Here is a 17,226-nt window from a genome sequence, read left to right as displayed (position 1 = left end):
TGTGTTGGGGCAGGACCGTTTCTACTTAATTTACAACTGCATTTAGTGTTAATTAATGACGTAAGTCTGTCCAGCTTTGATATGAGTGGTTTGATCTGTGCTGTAATTTTAGCTTCAAGGTCAGATTTTAGATCCATAACCATGTTTTCCACCCAACAGGGGATACCTGCCGAGGGATTTGGGGTAGGAGTAATTAAATTATGGTTCTTTATTTTTGATTTTCCCTTGATGATTGGCATTTCCTTTGAGAAAGTAGTGATGATTTCCTTTGTTTTTGTTGGTTCTACATACGTTTCTGGCTCAGGTGGTAAGGAATTACAAATGGGACTTTGGACTAATTTCTCATCCGGTGATTGGCAAGCTTCTAGATCAGGAGTTGCGTCGAGATCAACATATGATTGATCGGAGTCCGATTGGGTTACGGATAAGTCTACTGAGTTTGGAACAGTCACCATTGGAACGATGGTTAGTGGCAGGGGTAAGGAGCAATTATTATTGTTTGCCCCCTGATGGACAGGAGAATTTGCGGTAGCAATTGAGCCGAGCGAAGATCGTTTTGCCTGTATGAGGTCTAAAGAGACTCTTTTCTCCAGTAAGATGATGCTTTTGTCAATGGTGTCATTTACCCTGGATATAAACAGGTCTATAGGGCCGGTCACTTGCGTCACCAGTGTTGCTTTCTTGGACGTGCTTCTTGTTTTGGGACGCATCCTGATCCCCAATAATGTACGTTAAATAATTCAAGGGGGCCCAGAGGGGTTGTCGTGGGGTGCAGGGTGACAGGGCCCGGGCCGTCCTCTGCCGTCCTCGAACGGCCTCAAACGGCCCTGTCTTTGCCCTGTCTTCGCCCGAGCTGCGTCCCGCGCTGCGGGAGGGAAGTGTTGTTTTGTAGGAGGTGCAAAAGGGCGGGGGGCGGGCCAGCAGGGAGAGCGGACCGGAAGCTCTTCCTTGGTCTTGCAGGGACTTCTGGGAAATGAAGTCCCCGCACGCTCGCAGCCCCGCTGGTCCCTCGCGCCCCTTACCGCCTTGGAGTCTTGCTGCCGGTATCCTCGCCTCAATCCTACACGAAGGTGCCTCTACCAGCACCCACCGGCGAAGCGGCACCCGCGAAGCGGGTGCGGCGAGAGGTGGGCTCGGGAGGCTGGGAAACTGATGCGCTGCTTGACTGGTGCGTGGAGCTGATGCCTTCCGCTTGGCTACAAAGTAGGTAAATGTCCCACGAGGTGGAGAGAGAGAGACGCTTTTAGCTGGCTCAGGTGGGCGGGGGGCGGGCCAGCAGGGAGAGCGGACCGGAAGCTCTTCCTTGGTCTTGCAGGGACTTCTGGGAAATGAAGTCCCCGCACGCTCGCAGCCCCGCTGGTCCCTCGCGCCCCTTACCGCCTTGGAGTCTTGCTGCCGGTATCCTCGCCTCAATCCTACACGAAGGTGCCTCTACCAGCACCCACCGGCGAAGCGGCACCCGCGAAGCGGGTGCGGCGAGAGGTGGGCTCGGGAGGCTGGGAAACTGATGCGCTGCTTGACTGGTGCGTGGAGCTGATGCCTTCCGCTTGGCTACAAAGTAGGTAAATGTCCCACGAGGTGGAGAGAGAGAGACGCTTTTAGCTGGCTCAGGTGGGCGGGGGGCGGGCCAGCAGGGAGAGCGGACCGGAAGCTCTTCCTTGGTCTTGCAGGGACTTCTGGGAAATGAAGTCCCCGCACGCTCGCAGCCCCGCTGGTCCCTCGCGCCCCTTACCGCCTTGGAGTCTTGCTGCCGGTATCCTCGCCTCAATCCTACACGAAGGTGCCTCTACCAGCACCCACCGGCGAAGCGGCACCCGCGAAGCGGGTGCGGCGAGAGGTGGGCTCGGGAGGCTGGGAAACTGATGCGCTGCTTGACTGGTGCGTGGAGCTGATGCCTTCCGCTTGGCTACAAAGTAGGTAAATGTCCCACGAGGTGGAGAGAGAGAGACGCTTTTAGCTGGCTCAGGTGGGCGGGGGGCGGGCCAGCAGGGAGAGCGGACCGGAAGCTCTTCCTTGGTCTTGCAGGGACTTCTGGGAAATGAAGTCCCCGCACGCTCGCAGCCCCGCTGGTCCCTCGCGCCCCTTACCGCCTTGGAGTCTTGCTGCCGGTATCCTCGCCTCAATCCTACACGAAGGTGCCTCTACCAGCACCCACCGGCGAAGCGGCACCCGCGAAGCGGGTGCGGCGAGAGGTGGGCTCGGGAGGCTGGGAAACTGATGCGCTGCTTGACTGGTGCGTGGAGCTGATGCCTTCCGCTTGGCTACAAAGTAGGTAAATGTCCCACGAGGTGGAGAGAGAGAGACGCTTTTAGCTGGCTCAGGTGGGCGGGGGGCGGGCCAGCAGGGAGAGCGGACCGGAAGCTCTTCCTTGGTCTTGCAGGGACTTCTGGGAAATGAAGTCCCCGCACGCTCGCAGCCCCGCTGGTCCCTCGCGCCCCTTACCGCCTTGGAGTCTTGCTGCCGGTATCCTCGCCTCAATCCTACACGAAGGTGCCTCTACCAGCACCCACCGGCGAAGCGGCACCCGCGAAGCGGGTGCGGCGAGAGGTGGGCTCGGGAGGCTGGGAAACTGATGCGCTGCTTGACTGGTGCGTGGAGCTGATGCCTTCCGCTTGGCTACAAAGTAGGTAAACCACAGAAAATGCATCCTGTGGTTACTATCTACTTGACAGGGAATAGAGAACCTGCTGACAGAAGAAGAGATCTCATTCATTATAGGGACATCTTCACTCGTTAAATCTATCATTAATGAGTAGCTGTAGCTTAAGCTGACAGTAACACCTGATGAAAAAAATCACTTGCTATTACACCTGCTCAAAATCATCCTTACTAATGCAAAGAGCTTCTCTTAGCATATTCAGAGCTCACAAAGTAATACCAGGGAGGGTTACCACATATCATGGAGCCAGGGTGGGTGAGTCTATTAATGCTAGCAGTCAGCAATGACCAGCTTTAGTGGAATACACCTCTCACCTAGCAAGAGACCAACAGTAATTAGTGGTCAGCAAGAACATTCTACAAGAGGTTATAAATGTTTACTGACAGCTGAGACCATATGTATTCATGAACTAAGACTAGACTGCAGCAGGCCTACTTCACTTGTTACTCCTACCCCGATTAATTCATTGACTATAACGGTTACAGGGTACAATGAGATTTTCAGGAGTCACAAATTCCATTACAAAGAGTACCTGGGGCATCGGCATGCACCAGTTTACAGCTGCACTGCATACAGACAATCAATCGTCTCAGTAAAAAATCCAGTAATCTTATGAGTAATCCTTTTCATCTATTTTTATCTGTGTTCAATTTAAAGTTCAGACAGAGAGAATGTGATTTAAAATCGTTCAATGCTCCAAGAATGCCCGTCTGGGCTTTGTCCAACAGCTCCGTGTATCACATTTCAATTTGAGTAACCAGATTTAAAGTCCACCCATTGCATTTTGGGCTACAGGCCCTTCGTCAGGGGTAACTGGAAATTTAGAACAACCCATCAGGAACCATGTATAAATTGTTAGACTCTTACTTAAAATTGAAAATTAGTGAAAAATGACCCATGTTGTTCATATATGCATATGTACCTTTACACCGCAAAATGAATAAAGCACCAAAAAGTGAATGAAACAAAAAGTGAATAAACCCTGTGTTAAAATCAAACACTATTTATAAAAAACCTAACCCAAACACCCAGCTCAAGAATTCTATGAACGTTGTTTTTAGTCATCTCTGACTCAGCCTTACAACCTTCAGTGGAGCCGCTTTTTAAATAGTACATGCCTGTAACGCATTGAAAGAATAACCTTTGGGCCACAAGCGCAGAACGGACCACAGTCAACTGTCAAGCTGTGTGAAAAAGGCTGCTTTATTGAAAACAGGTGCATCTTACAAAAAACATAACCTTGGCCTTTGCCTCCCAAAACTAAACCTCTCTATACATGCTTCATCTACGTATCCCCCTCGACTACCCCTAAGGTTACCACTCCCTTCTCCTGTCTTTGCAACTATTTAGCAACCCCAACTCAGTCAATAACGGTTGTCCCTTTAAACCCTGTAACCTCTTCTCTACCTGTCTAAAGATCTACCTAACTAAGTATCTCCTATCCTACTCTTATTACCTGCTCCTGGAGAAACTTTTTTCCAACTATAAAGTGAACTTAAAATTGAACAGAACTAGCTTCCAGACGCCATGAACCTGCTTCAAGTGACAACCAATTACAATGCATTTTTACTCCCCCGATGCACCTGTACCCAACAAATTCGGCCATCCATTCCATAATAACCAAAATAACCCCCCCATCTTACCTTCTAAAGGGTCGGTAGGAGGGGATCGGAAACTGTCCCTAACTGCCGGCTGCCATGTCACCTTACAAAATGGTAACACAGCCTCTAAAATTTCCAGCTAAAACACCCAAGCACATAGCCCAAGTGCAGCCCATAGAGAGACCAATTTGTCGCAGGCTGCACCAATGGCCCAAAAACCCTGGGGGTGCGAGCCTCCCCAAAGCCCCTTTGGGCCACATGCCCAGAATGGACCACATTCAAATCTCAAGATGTGTGAAAAAGGACACTTTATTGAAAACAGGTGAATCTTACAAAAAACATAACCTTGTCCTATGCCTCACAAGACTAAACCCCGCTATAAATCTTTCATCTACATATCCTCCACCCCCACCGCTAAAGTTTCCCCGCCCTTCTCCTTTCTTTGCAACTATTTAACAACCCCAACTCAGTCAATAACTGGTGACCCTTTAAATCCTGTAACATCTTCTCTACCTGTCTAAATATCTACCTAGCTAAGTATCTCCTATCCTACCCTTATTATCTGCTCCTGGAGTAACCTGTTCCCAACTATAAAGTGAACAGGAAAACTGTACATAACCAGCTACCAGACGCCACTCAGAAACCGTCACTATAACTTTCCTGCCAACCCCCCCCCCTCCCCCCCTCCCCCCATCACCTAGGCTATTCTTGGGTATCTTCGTATGTATAGTGCTTTGTCTAAAACTTCCTTTATTTGTATATCAGGTAAATCTCCATCCCGTAGTGAGACAAATGAACGCCATCAACCCTGAAAAAGTACACTGCAGCATATCTTGGTTCTGGTTGTTCCACTCTACCGAAACCTGTCTCACCACAAAAGACCCTCATGTCCCTGTTTATCTTCCTCCTGGCTTCATCAATGTCGGCACCCTCCATTGTCTTCCAGGGATGAATTCAGTCCAAACGACAAAGCATCCCGACCACTGCTGCCTAATCTCCCTCAAGTCCCTTTTCATTTGCTTTAGTAGGGCCAAACCATTGCAAACCACTAAATCATTCTCCCCGAAATTAATTATTAGAACATTCGGGCATCAATTTATTCAAACTGGGATTGAGCTTGTGCCAGCGCAAACCCCTTTTCCATGCCAACTTATTTTAAACAAGGCAGGTTCCAATCCTAAGTTAACACCTTTCCCTTTTTGAAGCTAGTGTCTCTCTGCCAACTTTACGAATGAATGCCCGACTATGCAAATGGCTAGCGCTTCCGACTCTGGCCCTGCTACTGCACCTGAAAAGACACACGTCCATGTTTGTAATACGTACCCCCATCGAACGGGACATATCAAAGCCTCTTCATTGGCCCCTGGTAATACTGTCTTCTACACACTCCTTTGGTCCGTCTTCGAGTGCGTGAGGATGATCATGACCGCTTCACTCCGTGTACTTCCCTCAATGAAGGCCTGCAATCCATTTCCTCCCCAACAACTCTGATACTCTCAATGCTCTGAAATACAGCCATTACATTAAGGCAGCAAATAAATCTGCTTCCTGTAAGCTAATGCATATCCTGGGTAGCTCCTCTATCATCCTGGCTAGTAATGCTTTTGACACCGGCATCCTGGCCGCTGTCCTTTCCCTGCTTGCCTGGCCCAACCTTCCAGCATACACTTTCCTAATTCACCTGCCGAAGGGGCATATCCCCACCACAACTTGTCCATGAGTGCTATCCCCGCAGGCTTGGCAGCAACAGTGAACTTCACCAAACCCCTATCAGAGACATAATGAACTGTATGACATCCTCCTCTCCGGCCAAAGTCCCTGTCTTCCTCCTTGCCCCTCCTGTTATAAAGGCCTGCCAGATCCTGGCCATATGCCCGTCTCATAGAAACTCCTAATGACCCTACCACCAGTTGCAGCATCCTTTGTCTCCTACGGACCACATCCCCGCAGGCACCAGTGTCTTCTGAAACTCCCTCTCCCTGGCCAGTCCATGGAGCCTCCCCCACTGCAAACGAGACAAAGCATCTGCAATGTCATTGTCCACTCCCGGGATGTGCTTCCGCCGCAACTGTATATCACACGTCAGGCAACTTAGAATGAATACTCTCATCAACTTCAGGACATGCTCATCTCTTGCTGACTGCTTGTTGACCACCTGCACCACTGCCATGTTAACCACCCCGAAAATGACCTTTCTATGCGCTAGGCTCTGCATCCACACTGTGACCGTTATGACTAAAGGAAACATCTCCAAGAAAGCAATACTCCTGCCCCCATTCTTCCATTGTTGCGGGCGTACCTCTGGGCACCACCTGCCCTGCCAGTACATCCCAAAACAGCATGCTTTTACAGCGTCAGAAAATATCTGCACGTCCCATTCGCACTCCTCTGGTGCGGACATGGGAATCCCATTGAATTCTTCTAAGAACTTGCCTCACATGTGTAAATCCTCTTTCGTCCCTGCGGACAGTCACTTGTGATGGTGTTGCAACATGAGTCCCGCTAATGACCTGCTCAATCTCCTGCAAAATGCCCTTCCTGACCTAAATACCCTGCATGCAAAGTTCAGATGCCCTAGCACCACCTGTACCATCCTCACCATCCCTTTTGTCTTGGCCAACATGTCATCAATAAACAATCTCACATGCATTTTCTTATCCGCCAGCAACCTCCCTTCCATGGCCAAAGAATCCAACCCAATACCTAGAAATGACAACACCGTGCTTGGACCCTGCGTTTTCTCTGGTGCCAGGAGCACACCTAGTGCCCCATTGAGCTCTTGGAAATATGCCAGCTGTTGCCGACAGTCCAACGAACCAGGCCATCCCACCAGGAAGAAGTCATCAAGGTAGTGTGTCACCGTCTCTTTGCCCGTTTTCCAAGGGAATACCCATTGCAAGAAGTCCCTTATGTTCCTCTTTATCTTCCTCCTGGCTTTATCAATGGCGGCACCCTCCATTGTCTTCCAGGGATGAATTCAGTCCAAACGACAAAGCATCCCTACCACTGCTGCCTAATCTCCCTCTAGTCCCTTTTCATTTGCTTTAGTAGGGCCAAACCCTTGCAAACCACTAAATCATTCTCCCCAAAATTAATTATTAGAACATTCAGGCATCAATTTATTCAACCTGGGATTGAGCTTGTGCCAGCGAAAACCCCCTTTCCCATGCCAACTTATTTTAAACAAGGCAAGTTCCAATCCTAAGTTAACACCTTTCCCTTTTTGAAGCTAGTGTCTCTCTGCCAACTTGACTAATGAATGCCCGACTATGCAAATGGCTAGCGCCTCCGACTCTGGCCCTGCTTCTGCACCTGAAAAGACACATGTCCATGTTTGTAATACGTACCCCCATCGACCGGGATATATCAAAGCCTCTTCATTGGCCCCTAGTAATACTGTCTTCTACACACCCCTTTGGTCCGTCTTTGAGTGCGTGAGGAGGATCATGACCGCTTCACTCCGTGTACTTCCCTCAATAAAGGCCTGCAATCCATTTCCTCCCCAACAACTTTGATACTCTGAATGCTCTGAAATACAGCCATTACATTAAGGCAGCAAATAAATCTGCTTCCTGTAAGCTAATGCATGTCCTTGGTAGCTCCTCTATCATCCTGCCTAATAATACTTTTGACACCGGCATCCTGGCCACTGTCCTTTCCCTGCTTGCCTGGCCAAATCTTCCGGCATACACTTTCCTAATTCACCTGACGAAGGGGCATATCCCCACCACAACTTGTCCATGAGTGCTATCCCCGCTAGCTTGGCAGCAACAGTGAACTTCACCAAACCCCTATCAGAGACATAATGAACTGTATGACATCCTCCTCTCCGGACCAAGTCCCTGTCCTCCTCCTTGCCACTCCTGTTATAAAGGCCTGCCAGATCCTGGCCATATGCTCGTCTCATAGAAACTCCTAATGACCCTACCACCAGTTGCAGCATCCTTTGTCTCCTACGGACCACATCCCCGCAGGCACCAGCGTCTTCTGAAACTCCCTCTCCGTAGCCAGTCCATGGAACCTCCCTCACTGCGAACGAGACAAAGCATCTGCAATGTCATTGTCCACTCCCGGGATGTGCTTCGGCCGCAACTGTATATCACACTTCAGACAACTTAGAATGAATACTCTCATCAACTTCAGGACCTGCTCATCTCTTGCTGACTGCTTGTTGACCACCTGCACCACTGCCATGTTAACCCCCCCGAAAATAACCTTTCTATGCGCTAGGCTCTGCATCCACACTGTGACCGCTATGCCTAAAGGAAACATCTCCAAGAAAGCAATACTCCTGTCCCCATTCTTCCATTGTTGCGGGCGTACCTCTGGGCACCACCTGTCCTGCCAGTACATCCCAAACCGGCATGCTCTTACAGCGTCAGAAAATATCTGCACGTCCCATTCACACTCCTCTGGTGCGGACATGGGAATCCCATTGAATTCTTCTAAGAACTTGCCTCACATGTGTAAATCCTCTTTCGTCCCTGCGGACAGTCACATGTGATGGTGTTGCAACATGAGTCCCGCTAATGACCTGCTCAATCTCCTGCAAAATGCCCTTCCTGACCTAACTACCCTGCATGCAAAGTTCAGATGCCCTAGCAGCACCTGTACCATCCTCAACATCCCTTTTTTCTTGGCCAACATGTCATCAATAAACAATCTCACATGCATTTTCTTATCCGCTGGCAACCTCGCTTCCATGGCCACCGAATCCAACTCAATACCTAGAAATGACAACACCGTGCTTGGACCCTGCGTCTTCTCTGGTGCCGACAGTCCAACGAACCAGGCCATCCCACCAGGAAGAAGTCATCAAGGTAGTGTGTCACCGTCTCTTTGCCCGTTTTCCAAGGGAAGACCCATTGCCAGAAGGAACTAAACTTCTCGAACAAGTCACATGATATTTAACAGCACATGAGAACCTCCTTATCCACAAAGATGTTCCCATCCACTTGGATGCCCAGCAGCTTAAAATCCTGTGGGTATACTGGCATCAGATGGAAGGCTGCCTTAATGTCACATTTTGCCTTCTAGGCACCCCTGCCAACGTTGTCCACTAGGTCCCTCGATTTGTCCCCTGATGAATAGGAAACTAATGTCAGGTCCTCGATATGAAATCATTCACTAACCCTCCCTGTGGCCATGACAATTTCTGAATCAACTAATACTAGTCTGGTTCTTTCTTTGGCACCACTACCACCGGAGAAATAATCAAATCCGTTATCGGGCTAACAGCGAATGAGCCCTCCATGCGCCCTGCTTTAACTTCCTTTTTCAATTTTCCCCAAACCACTGATGTATGAGCCACCACTGACTTCAGATTCTCTGCCCATCTTGCTGTCCGAGGGGCCTCATACCCCAATTTAAAACCTTCCCCGAAACCCTTACTCAGTAACTATGCATCCTGCTCCCGTGGGTAGAATGTCAGCCAGGCATCCACGCAGTCATTCTTAATGGATGTATGAGCATTTGCCCATGTAACCCTGCGCCCCTCTTCCTCCCCTGCCTCTCAGCCCCCTGTTGTCCCTGCTGTCCACTATAAGCATTCTGATGTTGGAAACCTTTCCCCCCTTGCTGTCCCCTTCCTGCAAATTCTGCCCCGAAGCATTGCACCGATGGGTGCCTTCCTGCGCATTTTGAGCATTCATGACGAAATCTATAATATACCCGCGTACAGGTTCCTTTATTGTAATCCCAACATACTCCCGGACCCCCCCACCTCCTTCGGTGTGTATCCTACCCCTCCCCTGGTGGGGCAATTTTGTAAAGGGCGGTAAACTAAATGTAGCCCACTGGCCGTATACGTTGTCTTCCCAAAGTTGACTGCCCCCATCATCTGGTGATACAATACCTTCCCAATTTGCCTCAGGATCCCAAACTAGTCTGGCTCGGAACTCTTTGTAGTAGTGCGACCATGCAAAACCCCGTATGTCAACTGTGCCTTCCTAACCACGTCCATGTATTTAAACAAGGACACACACCTGTCTGGGTATTTCTCGCAATATACACTAGCGAAAATCAGAAAAACTGCTGTCCAGTTTTCTATGGTCCTCTTTCGATCTCTCTTTGGGCCGCAATTCCCTAAGCAGGAGCTTCAACATATCCACATATTCTCCCTTCCAAATATTTTCTTTTGTGGCTAACATGATGTATGCTCCCAAACGTTTAATTGGTTTCATTGGTTTAGTTGATTTTAGGCAATCAGACCTCTTTGCTCTCTTTGGCCCCCATCGCTTGGCTTTTTCCTCCATCTGTTTTGCCATCTCCTGTGTCATCCATCTCTGTCACTGCTGTCTGAGCTTTCCCGCCTACCTTCCTTGTGTTTCCACTAGACCATGTCTCCCCCTCTGTCTTCCGCCCTTCTGTACCTACCCCTGTGTCCTGCACACATTGTCCTTTGCGCAGATTGATCTCCCCGTCCTCCCCTCATGCATCAGTTCCCGTGGACACCTTCCATCTTGGACTAACTGCCCAGCCTTTTCCCCACTTTCTTAACAGGCTTCAAGGTTGTCATCCTCACTGGATCCCGCTGCCTAACCAGTCCTGCAGAGGGTTGAGTTGCATGAGGCTTGGCCGGGACAACCGCTTCCTGCTCTGTGTCCTGCAACATACTAGGCACAAAATTACTTGTCCCCTTCTTTCTTCATCTACTATCTCCCCCTCCTCTATGCTATCTTCTTCATAATCCAATGGTATTTCTTCCCATAGACCCCATCTTGCTCTATTTGCTCCCCCAAATGTGCCTCTGCACACTGTCGCATACGCTGAATAAATTCCTCCAAATTGTACTCCACATGTGGCGGGAGCTTTCGCTGCCGTTCTGCCACCTCTTGCTGTCCCTGCATTGACCATGTCACCGCGGAGCTAGAGGCCGCATCGGCCCAACCGGGCTGTCACCCCAACGTGACCATATCAAACCTCCACTTATCACTGAGTCCGTAGTCCCTGGCCGTGGTCCGGCTGGCCTTCCAAGACCCTGCCATCGCTTCCACTTGGTACTACGGAACAGCATCTGGCTCACCCGAGGTGTGTGCCTCTCCCACCCGTTGATTCTACAATGAAATGGCAAGGTCCGGCAGGCAGGGTTTAGTATCCCTATCCGTCCCTGTCTCCCATTGGGCCGGGCACAACTGCTAATACCCCCTGGACCTGTACTGCTCTTCAGGTAACTGTCAGTGCCCCCTCACACACCCGCCCCCCCAAACCGTCTGCCTAAAACCTCCTCTACTCGTTCCCGCAGAATACCCCTCCTGTTTGCCTGGGGCCCCTACTTTTGACCCATACGCTCATACAACCTTACCAGAAACTCTTGATTTCACTCTGCCTCACTACCATAAAACTAAACGGTAGATCTCAACGTTTGGAAACTGTGATCGAAAACTGTCCCTAACTGCTGGCTGCAGTGTCAGCTTACAAAATGGTAACACAGCCCCTAATATGTCTGGCCTAAAACCCAAGCCCGAAGCCCAAATGCAGCCCAAAGAGAGCAAAATTTGGCCCGGGCTGCACCCATGGCAAAAAAAAACTAAGGGTGTGAGCCTCCCTACTGGACACCACCCCCCCAAAGCCCCATTGTGAACACCGCACGTGCAACCTTTTCAAACCTGCCATGCAACTGTCCTAATGTGTGAGAACCATGTGACTTAAGTAATCATTCTTAAACTAACTCAGAAAAAATAGATCTGCTAATGAAAATAAAATGAAAATAAATCATGCTGTTTACACCAACAAAGAAGTAATGCAAATCAAGCAATAAACCAAAACAAATTTGGGATAAACACATCAAGGAATAAACCGAACCAATTTTGTGAAAAACACATTTTTGTTTTTCAATAAAACACAATGTTTGTTATCTTAATGTGGCTGCTTGGTTATCTCAAATAGCCTCTGCGAGGGTGCTTTTTCCTTTAAAACATATGGGGTGCAAACATTGTTCATAGGTGAAAGGTGAGAGGTGGATCCTCTGGGTTCTTTTTGTGAAGAAGGAGATGATCCATCTGAGCGCGTCCCCTTAGATGCCGCTATGTTAGATCCTTTCGATCAGAGTGTGGTGGGATACGGTGTAGAAGGCTGCTGAGAGGGCGCGGAGGATCAAAGCTGCTGTTTCTCCATAGTTGAGGAGGGTCCGTATGTCATCAGTGCTTGCAAATGTGCTGTGATTGCTGGGGAAGCCAGATTGGGAGGAGTCGAGTAGCAGGTGTGTCAAGAGTGGATTGTTGATAATCCTTTCCAGTACCTTCACTGGGAATGGGATGGGAGAGATTGTCCAGAGGTTTTTGAGTTTGCTGGGGTCAGTGGAGGGTTTTTTGAGTAGTGGTCTGACATCTGCGTGTTTCCAGGTGTCGGGAAATGTTGCCGAAGTGATAGAGGTGTTGAGTAAGATGGTGTGTTCCTGGCTAAACCTTTGGTTTATGAGGTTGAAGGTTTGGTGCAGGCATGGGTCTGTAGGAGCTCCTGAGTGGATGAATTTCATGGTGGAGGTGGCGTCATGGGTTGAGAGGATATTCCAGATGGTCAGTGTGTGTTTTGTGTCAGTTGCGGTGGTGTTGTATTTGTCAAAGAAGTCCGTAGGTGTGGGTTGGGGTTTGCAGTTCCTGTATAAGGTTGTGATCTTGTCAATGAAGAAGTGGTCGAGGTTGTTGCACAGCTCCTGTGATGGTGTGATGTTGTTTTTGCTGGCAGACAGGTAAGAGAATTCCTTAATAATGTTGAAAGATTCCTTGGTGTTGTTGATGCTGGTTTCCATGTGTGCGGCAAGAGCTGTCTCCTTTGTTGCCCCCAGCAGGTGGTGGTAGAGGTTGAGGGAGGGCTTGAAGGCTGCCCTGTCCGAGGTGTCCTTGAACCATCTTCTCTCCAACTGTTTGCTGTCTCATTTCACTGTCCTGACATCTTGGATGTACCATCTGGCCTTTTTGGAGGATTTTCCCTGGATGTTTCTCTTGAGAGGGAGGATTCTGTCTGTGGAATTTGTGATCCATGCATTAAAGTTTTTCACTCACTGTGCGAGGTTGGTGTCGGTAGTAAGCTTGGAGGAGTTGAGGGCATTTGCACAGCGGGACTCAGAGATTTTGTTTTACCTCCAGTGGGTGGTGTTGGTCATCTTGGGGGTGATGATGCGGGGGCTAGAGATGCTGAAGTGGATGATGGAGTGAGCGGTCCATGTGAATTCTATGACATGGCTGTATTTGATACGGTTGCTGAAGGTGAAAATTGGGTCCAGTGTGTGTCCAGCAGTGTGTGTAGGGTGGTGGACAATCTGGGTCAATCTGAGGCTGCTCATATTTCGGGGGGGTGCAGTGTTTTTGTCATTGGAGTCGTGGAAATTTAGGTCGCCGAAGAAGAGGGGTTCATTGTAGTCGGAGATGGTGCTGCAGAAACTGGAGGCAGGGCCATGGGTCAGAATGTGAGGGTACCTCTGATAGTTGTCTTGTCATCCATGTGGAGCATGAAATTGAGATGTTCCATGGGAGTGGTGGTGTTGTCGGTGGTGCTAGTACACTGTATGGTTTTGTTGTGGATAATGGATGCCCAGTGTGAGGGTGGCGATGAGGTCCCATAATTCAAAAGAATGCTTGCATAGTAAGCGTGGGTTGAGAAGGGCACATGCGAGTTGGTGTTTTGTACAGGTGGTGTCTGTGATGTGTTCGGGGTAGGGCTGGTTGGTGTGCTGGTCCTTGTGCCGTGGCTGGTAAAGTAGCAGTGTGTGCACATGAAAAGTCCTAGTTCTAACATAGAAATCTAAACAGTTCATACAATTGAGAGCAAACAAATAATACAAAGTTGTGAAAGCAATAATCGCTGTGTGCTGAGACTCATGGAACTGATCTATGCCGCTCCTCTGAGAAAAGTATAACATAGTTCTAAAATGAAAGTTAGGGCATTAGCCCTATTGAATAAGTGGTGGGTACAATTCTTATTTGTACTCTTTTAAGTCCATCTATTCGTTCTCAAGTAACTGTGGTAAGGGTGGGCGTAAAATCCGTTTCGCGGGCAATTTCGCGATCCGCGAATCTCGCGAAATCGCGGTAAAATCCGCGAATCAACGAGGACGAATTTTCAGCCAACGAAGGGTTACAGCAGCAGGTGCAAAGGTTGAACCTAATTTCTTTGTAACCTTTTACAAAAGGGTTACAAAGAAATTAACTTCAACTTGGGCACCTGCTGCTAAGTGCTTCCCGGCGCCTCGTTGCCTACTTGCAACTATTCTCTGACCCTGCTCTGACTAGGGTGACCAACCGTCTGTAAATTTCACGGACAGTCCGTAATTTCGGCCGTCTGTCCGTTGTCCGTGAAGGATTCTTTAACGGACGCCATTTGTCCGTAATTTTAACCGGGCCCTTGTCGCACCACCCTAACGCCGGCACAGCTTCCACTCACCTCCCTTCTTGACTTGACAGGACACATTAAGGGCTGTTTGCATCTGAATGGATGCCCCTGCTCTTGAAGCTGCAGCCCCCACCCCTCACACCTCCAGCCCTGGATGAGCTGTTAAGAGGTGCTTGAAGGTGACCGAGAGGGAGGGGCTGCAGCTTCAGGAGCAGGGGGCATCTATTCAGATGCAAACAGCCCTGAATGCGCCATGTCTCTGCACATTCCCTTTCTTCCCAGGGCCCCAAACATCCTACAACCGGAGGAAGGAGGAGGAAGTTTCCACACATCCTCTGGGTGTCACAACATAACAAAGTTTGGAGAAAAGTCAAATAGGACAGATTTTTTTTAAAAACATTTTTTTACAGTTCGGACTAGAAGCTGCAAACATAAAAAGTGTCCAGCATTCATTGGCTATCGTGGGTGGGATTGGGTGGCAAAGAGATGAATACTGCTTGTTCATTGCACGACCCCCAGCTAATAAGTCACACCAGCAAGACAGAGAAGTGCAACGCACTGTCACGCACGTCAGCAAAACTCTCCCTTGACACTCCCACAGCCATCTAATCGGACTCAAATATGATGCTCAGGTGTGCTACCACTCACCCTTCCATGCAGACGATGCTACAGGTGACAAGATAAGTGTATCACTTTGGTCATTAGGCACAACACCAAAAACACTTCCAACACAAACACACAGCAATTCAACATCCTTCCAACCAAGCACACCCAAAGTATTACACCGAGGCAGCACGTGGTTCTCTTCACAGCACAGAGCTTGATTACTGTCTATAGTCATTGTAAAATGTGTCATATTTATTCTTACTTTTGCTTGTACACTCTGTTCAGGTTATTTTTGTTTGTTCTATTCCTGCAACAGTTCTCTGACACCTTCGGGTAAAGTCCGCGCTTTATAAAAATGCATTAAATAAAAATAAATAAAATAAATAAATAAACTATCACTAAATTGTAAACAAACCTCGATTCTTCAAACATGAAGTCTTTAATGTAATAAAATAAAGAAATGGCACAATCGCACCCACACTGATTAACAAAGTATAGAGGACAATCAGTTAAATCAGTTCTCTTGGAGTATCTCCTGTAAATACTGTACATCACAGTGGGGGATGGCAAAACTAACATTTTGGAAAGAGAGACTGACCTCGTTGTCTTGCCAGGAGGGGGTGAGGAGCCCTACCCCTCCCTAGAAGAGACCAAGATGATACTAGAATACCGCATGCCCACCCCTGTGCCCACCCTGGTGGATCCTGTTCCCCCTCCTGCCCCCCCTCCCCCCAGTGATGGCTCCTGTCCCTCCCCCTCTTCCCGCCTCCCCACCTGTGGTGGATACTGTCTCTGCCCTGGGTGGCTTCTATCCCAGTCCAGGAATAGCTCCTGCAGCTCAAAAAGGCTCAGCTCAAAACGAATATGAAAAGGTGGGCGAGTGAGTAAGTGAAGGGATGGGTGGATGGCTGGATGAATTAGTGAAAGGGTGAGTGGATGAATGAAAGATTGAATAGAAGGATAATAAAATAGGATGGATGGATTGATGAGTGAGTGGTGGAAGGATGGAAGGGAGAAAAGGTAAATAGCTGGATGTATGGGTGGAAGGGTAGCTGGATGGGTAAAAGGGTGGATGGATGAGTGAAAGGATGGATGAGTGAAAAGGTGGATGAGTGAGTGGGTGGGTGGATGGATGAGTGAAATGATGGATGGATTGATTAATTGATAAGTGCAAGGGTGAATGGATGGACAGATGAGTGAAAGAGTGGATGTAAGGATGGATGAGTGAGTGAAAGGGAGGGTAGATGGACTAAAGGATGAATAGATGAGTGAAGGAGTGAAAGGATACATGGATGAGAGAAAGGATGGATGAGTGATAGGGTCAATGGATGGATTCATGAGTGGATGAGTAGATGGATGGGTGGGTGGATGGAAGGAAAGATTGCTAAGTTAAAGGGGATGATGGAGACAGAAAGGGAGGATGATGGATGACTGAAAGGGTGGATGGGTGGAAGGATGAGTGACTGGGTGGACGGATGAGTAAGAGATAGGATGGCTGGATGGGTGAAAGGGTAAATGGCTGGATGGATGAGTGAATGGATGGATGGGTAGAAGAGTGGATGGATGAGTGTACAGATGGCTAGGGTGAAAGGGTGGATGGATGGATAAAGGATGGATGAAGGGATGGATGAGTGAAAGGATAGGTGGAAGGATACATGATGGATATGTTTGCAAATGGTTGAATATGTTTGGATATGGCTGGGCTTACTTATCTACTATTGCGCGACCTCTGATGTGTCTGTAAAACTTATCCAATTGTCCTGAAGTTTTGTCCTGAATTTTGACCTGTCCTGAATTTGTGTCCTGAATTTTGACCCTTTGTCCTGAATTTTTACACTCACTGTCCTGAATTTGCACCAATGCCAGTTGGTCACCCTAGCTCTGACCCTTGAAGCAGGGTCAGAGAATAGTTACAAGTAGGCAACAAGGCACCTGTCCCAGGAATTAAACCTCATCAGGAAGCATTTACAGATATAAAATAACAGGAAGAAGGGAGAGGATGGCAAATACACCCATTTTGAGTTGTCAGGA

The sequence above is a fragment of the Lissotriton helveticus genome, chromosome 2_1, assembly GCF_964261635.1.
Source record: "Lissotriton helveticus chromosome 2_1, aLisHel1.1, whole genome shotgun sequence".
NCBI classification, from domain to species: Eukaryota; Metazoa; Chordata; class Amphibia; order Caudata; family Salamandridae; genus Lissotriton; species Lissotriton helveticus.
Note: the sequence above shows the minus strand (reverse complement) of the source record.